This window comes from Lynx rufus, unplaced genomic scaffold (genome assembly GCF_022079265.1).
Source record: "Lynx rufus isolate CCGP_SWC_20201006 ecotype Redwood Valley unplaced genomic scaffold, mLynRuf1.p SCAF_8, whole genome shotgun sequence".
Lineage (NCBI taxonomy): Eukaryota > Metazoa > Chordata > Mammalia > Carnivora > Felidae > Lynx > Lynx rufus.
Genome location: NW_025814896.1, coordinates 14,416,269 through 14,422,752, shown reverse-complemented (window position 1 = coordinate 14,422,752; position 6,484 = coordinate 14,416,269).

Here is a 6,484-nt window from a genome sequence, read left to right as displayed (position 1 = left end):
CACTTATTCACAAGTCGTTTTTTAAGTTTATGTACTTATTTGGAGAGACAGAGTGGGGGGGGGAGGGGCAGAGAGCCAGAGAGAGAGAAAATCTCAAGCAGACTCTGGCTGTGCCAGCCCAGAGCCCGATGCGGGGCTCGATCCCATGAAACCGTGAGATCATGGCCTGAGCTGAAATCAGGAGTCGGACGCTTACGTGACGGAGCCCCCCGGGCGGCCCACGTCCACGAGTATTCGTGGGGCGCCTACTGTATACACCAGGTGTCATTCTGGGCGCTGGGGCTACAGCAGTGAACAACCAAGACGAAGGTCTCTGGGCTCACAGAGCCTCCCTTTTATTTGCTCTGTCATAAGATGAGTGAAATACATCACACATCCCACAGTGCTTAGTGCTATGAAGACAAATAAGGCTGGGGGAGGGGAGAGCATGCTGGGGGTATGCAGGCACCAGCTTCCCACTCCCCCTCCATGGAAGGGGAGAACTCACAGCCTCCCCACCTGCCCCCCGCCTCGCTGAGCTGCACCACAATCAGCATCTTTCAGCGTGACATTTTGGTCAGGCCTCCGTAGCTCCAAGAGTAACATTGGCTTTGAATCCAAGGGCCGGCAGGTGGGCCTCAGGCTGGGGGTGGGATTAGTTACCCCTTTTAGATCCCTGGCTGGGTTCAACCCGCTCGGCCTTGCGGTGGGGGGCCTTTCCTCGCTACGGGGAAGGGGCAGGCCCAGAGTCCCCCGGCGTGGAACCGCGGCTAACTCTGGGCTCTGGGCCGCCCCTAACCTTCTGTGTCCCAGGCAGAGGGTGAAGGTTTACAAACACGAGGAAGCCTTTGATCAGCACCAAATCCCCAGGGTTCTGAATGTTTTTTGTTCTAAGCTGCAGGCCGGGGCCACACTGTGCTTTGCTTCCAGCAGGGAAGACTGTGGGTAGGTGGCACGAGGGGGCGAGGGGGGGCGGGCAGCGGGAGGGAGGCTCATGTGGCCCCATGAATTTTCTTTCCCACAAGCAGGCTACGCTCGCACGAGGGAATTCCACTGCCATCAGGAAATGTTTACAGAGCACCTACTACCTTCCAGGCACCACTGTAGAAACCGCGGCCGGAGCCGGGCACAAACATGGCCCCCTGCCCACGGAGCGAGGCCGGAGCCGGGCACAAACATGGCCCCCTGCCCACGGAGCGAGCAGGATGCAAAGGAGCAGGTGAATCTGAAGGATAGCAGGTGCTGGTGAACGGGGTGGAAACAGAGCTGGGGAGGGGCGGGGAGGGCTGGGGAGGGGGGTGTCACCTTTTATAGAGGGTGCTCCCGGGGGACCTCTCACGGCGGTATCCGGCGGAGGCCTAAAGGAAGTGCGGGAGGAGGCCACATAGAGGTCTGCGGGGAACAGTGTCGCGGGCAAAGGGAACAGCAGGGAGAAAGACCCTGAGATAGCGGCAGGACTGTCTGTTGGAAGAACAGCGTGAGCAAGTGGGGCAGAGTAACAGCAGAAGGGGCCAGACACACAGAGGAAGCTGCGGACACATTGGCCAGGCCTCGCACAGGCTGAATCTCAGTCCAGGGTTCTCACCTTCCGGCCCTGGAAGAGAAGGGGCTGGAGACTGTCTGCCGTGGCTCCTTCACCTTGATCTCAGGCGAGAGGCCTGTGCCGCCGGATATGCCAGCCCGCCCCGGGGAAGGCAGCCAGAGGCCAGTGACCCCGCGTGTGGCTTGGGGGGGGACGGGGATCTGTATCTGTTCTGGTTAGGAATGTTTTTGCTTCGAGTGATAGAAAACCCAACGAAAGCAGCTTCGGCTTTGAAGATGTTTACTTATGCAAATAATAAGTCAGGGAAGAAAGGTCCGAGTTCCAGCGACGGACTCACACCCTGCCCGTTCTTGACTCCTTTGTCTTCCCCTCGCCGGTGCTTTACCGTCGGCCTCCCGGCCCCAAAATGGCTGCTGAACTTCCACTCATCACCACTGCATTTAAAGGCAGGAAATGCTGGTGCGGGTGTGTTGGGGTCAGGGCATGGAGCGAATTCTCACAACCTTCTCCCTTTCTATAAGAAAGAAAATCTTCCCCAGAACCAACTTCTGCAGATTCGCTTTTCTGTCTTATTGGCCAGAAAGGAGCCACGTGCCCACCTGTACATCAGGGACCGGTCTGACCTTCCCTGAGATGAAGCCATTCTCACCTAATAGATACCTGGACAAGCAGAGGTTCTGTCCAGAAGGAATAAAGAGTGTGGCTCTGGGTAGGCAACAGCCAGTGCCCGGCACAATCTCTATCATTTACAGGCTGATGACTAGAAAAGTCGCTTAGCATCTCTGAGACTCAGCTTCCTCATCTGTAAAATGGGTCCATCTTACAGATGAGGACACCGAGGCTCAGAGAGGCGCGGTGAGGGGGTCCCTCATCATGTAGCTGGTAAGCAAGGAGACATGGGATGGGAAGCCATCAAGGTTCCAATTAGACAAGTGACATAAGCTGGCTTTACAAGGGTGCCTCTGGCTGCTTTATAAGGAAGAACGTTTTGGGGGGTCAATGGGCGGGGCAGAAACAGTGGGGAGCAGTGGGGAAACCATTGATTGCAGCAGAGTGCAGGGGGAGGGGAAGGGGCTCCAGGGTGGTAGCTGTGGGCTTTCTCATCCCAGTAGCTTCTTTGGGACCCAGCACAGAGCCAGACAGAGCCGGGGTGTGGAATAAATACCCAGTGAATGAAGGCGTGAGGAAGGGAGAGAGCGCCTGACAAAATTCGGGCAGGAGGGAACCAGACATCCCACGTCTTTGCTGACTGTAGCCTGGGTGATTTGCACGGTGCCTGCCGCACGGGGATGCTTCGGTGTTGGGCGGATAAGTGAGCCAAGTTCGAGGTAGGGAGATAGGACGAAAAGAGGAAGAAGAAGAGAAAGGAGGGAGAGGGAAGGGAGAGAGAAAAGGAAGTGGAGGAGGAGAATGGAAGGGGAAGGAAGCTCCCCTGCATGGATAACGACGGTAACTTGGCGACCTCTGCTGGCCAGGACGGCCACTCGTCTGGGCTCAGGAAAGGGGAATTGGGTCCTTTGGAGTTGTGGCACTCTGAATTCGGGACTCAAGGAGGAGATTCCCAGGGCCCTGTCCGCTGGGCTCCCACAGCCGGGGGTTCCAGTGGTCAGTGGCAGCCGGGTGAGGACCAGGATGAGGTGAGCGAGCCTCTTACCAGGGCACTAATTCGAGGAGGCACCTAAAAACCCAGTAATCAAGACAAACATTTTAATGCAGTATCTTAAAAAATCAACTTGGCAAACGATGGCCCACGAGCTGCCCGCCCGGTTTTGCAAACAAACTGGATTGGAACCGGGATCAGTTTCTCGGTCACAGCTGCGATTACGTGCGCATTCCTTCACTAGTGCAGGTGTGCACGGGTCCCCTCGGCCGGCACATGCGGCGAGCGTGGTCAGCTCCCCTAACGAGAACACTGAAGAAGCATTCACTATGCCCAGCGTGGGTGGCTCCATGCTGTGGCCCGCAGTCACAAGAGCTCTTTAAAAAAAAAAAACTTTTTTTAATGTTTATTCACTTTTTGAGAGACAGAGAGAAACAGAGTGCGAGCGGGAGAGGGGCAGAGAGAGAGGGAGACACAGAATCCGAAGCAGGCTCCAGGCTCCGAGCTGTCAGCGCAGAGCCCGACACGGGGCTCGAACTCACAAACCGTGAGATCACGACCTGAGCCGGAGTCAGATGCTTAAGAGACTGAGCCACCTAGGCGCCCCACAAGAGCTCTTTTAAAAGTTCTAGAAGATGTGGGCGTTGTGTCCTCTTCAGTGTTGGACACATCTCAGTATCACATCACATTTCCCCGGTTCTGCTACTCACTAGCTGCGTGGCCCTTGGGCAAGGCTCCATTTCTCTGTGCCTCAATTGCCTCCTCCGCAAAATAGGTTGATGCACGCAAAGAACTTAGTAACCATTCAGTAGCGAACGGCTGTTGTTAAAAATGGAGGTTTGAATCCCAGCCCTGCAACTTGTGTGACCCTAAGACATGATAGTTTGCACTGTGAAGCGTCTTTCCTCGTCTGTAAAATGAGGTTTATAAGCCGCGTCTGGGAAGGTTCCAGATGGAATTCACACAGAGCTGCCAGCGCCGTTGGCTCACCGCTGCAGAGGGCCAGCTGTCCCCACGTGGACTTTGAGGGATCTGGAACTGCAGAGGATTGCTTGGTCCTTTGTGAGATGCTGAACAAGGGACAGAATCCACTGCTCGCCTGGGACTGTGTGATAATCCCTTGTTTCCCATCCCGAGCCAGGGCCTGAGTACACAGATGGGACAGTTCTCCTGGGAACATGTGTGGCTGCCCCAGGACCCCCCTCGCCCTCGATGCCTGCAAACGTCATTGTAGCCTCCCTAACGCTGCCACCTCTGCCGTGCTGGCCACCGTGTCACACGCACCAACGGGCCCGAGCGGATCGCTGCACGCTCGCCAAGGCCTCTGTCCCAGGCTGCCAGTGTCGCTGACCCGGCCAGTTGCAAAGGCTTTTCCCTTCCCCTCCAGCCCCCCTTTACCACCTTTTCTCCCGATGTGATCCCTTGAAAACGTAAATGAGATGCCTCCCTGTTTAAAACCGCCAGTCGAGTTGAGAACAATACCCGGGCTCGTGACAAGGCCCCGAGCTGGTCCTCACCCACCTCTCTGATCTCACTTCCCGCTCTTCCTCTGCTCTGCTCGCTGCGAACTGGCCCCCCTGGCCTTGCTGCCCAGGGATGCCCCTCCTTTACCAACTTTGTCCCTCATGGGTCTCTGCCTGGGACACACTCCCCCACCTCCCGGTTCTTTTTTTTTTTTTTTTTTTTTAAGAAAAAAATAAGTTGAGACAGAACGCGAGCAGGGAAGGGGCAGAGAGAGAGGGAGGCACAGAGTCCGGGGGAGGCTCCAGGCTCTGAGCTGTCCGCACAGAGCCCGACGTGGGGCTCAAACTCGTGAACCACTAGATCATGACCTGAGCCGAAGTCGGACGCTCAACCGACTGAGCCACCCAGGTGCCCCCGGCTCTCCTTCACATACCAGTTCTAATGTCACTGTTTCCTCGTTGAGAAAGGGCAGCCTTAGGTCCCCCTCTATCTCCAGGGCCCCGCACGCGGCGAGCTCTAGGTATTTCCTGACTTACTACCTGCACGTGTGTGCCCACCAGTCATTCTCACCCCGAGGCAGACAGCTCTCAGTCACGTTGACAGTATTCCTTGAAAACATCATTGCCCCTGGGGCCCTTGAAGTTCTTGGAAAATAATGTTCTATAAGATCAAGATATATCAAAAGTGTATCCTTTCCAGCATCTCGTTTCCTAAAGCATCAGTGGAGGCCACACGGGCTTGGGAGCCAGGTAAAAGTCTCCCTTGCTACCTGTGACATCTTGGACAAGTTCTCCATCGATACACTGGGGATGCTACCTTAGAGTTGTTTCGATTCCAATATGAACACTCCTGGGACAGCATCTTGACGAGTGATAACCAGGCAACGATATTCACTCTCCTGTCTACTGGTCACCAGTACCCAGGAAGGGAAGTTTTCATTCATTCCTGGGCATCTGCCACAGGCACAGGGCTGACTATGGTGAAGGAAACACACAGTCCTGGACCCACGGAAATGCTCACTGCCCACGCACCCAGTAGCCAGTGATACTGGGCACAGAGAAGGCACTCAAAGTACTTATTTGCTGGCTGGTGCAGACAAGGAGAGGTACTTTATTATACCTCCCTCCCCACAGACACACATCTCTGGGGAAGAGACTGAGGCTGGGAGGGGTTTTAGGTAATTGGCGGCATTTTGCATCTTTGCTGTTTTCCTGCCCCTTCCCTTAAACCAGGCTTTATCAAACTAGTCATTTCTAGGTAATTTCACCTCTTTTGTTCTACGTACTTACTATCTGTGATATAAATCCACTCACTTTCTTTTACTAAAGGAACTTAAACTAAAAGGAACTTTAAATCAATCACTTGTCTTAGTCACAAGGTAATCCTAGAAATACGGAGCAACAAAAATAAAAACAATGCTGCATAAAATCACATAAATTCCAGTTGCCTGAAAGCTATGAGCCTGCTTTTTTAAAACGAGACTAATTGGAGTTCAGCAGTATTTTTCATCTTTTTTTTTTGCTAAGACTCTCAAAAAGAAATGTCTTACATCAAAACCCAGTAGATACCCTGGGTATCTGTATGTCTATACATACACTTGAAACAAGTTTTATTAAACAATACACGTAAGGCGCTCTGATATTTTCTATTCTATGATTCTACTTCATTTTTATTTTTTACGTTTATTTATTTTTGAGAGAGATGGTGCGCACAGACAAGGCGCAGAAAGAGAGGGAGACACAGAATCGGAAGCAGGCTCCAGGCTCTGAGCTGTCAGCACAGAGCCCGACGCGGGGCTCGAACTCACGAACCGTGGGATCATGACCTGAGCTGAAGTTGGACGCTCCACCGACTGAGCCACCCAGGCGCCCCTCTAGTTCATGTTTAAAATGCTGGCT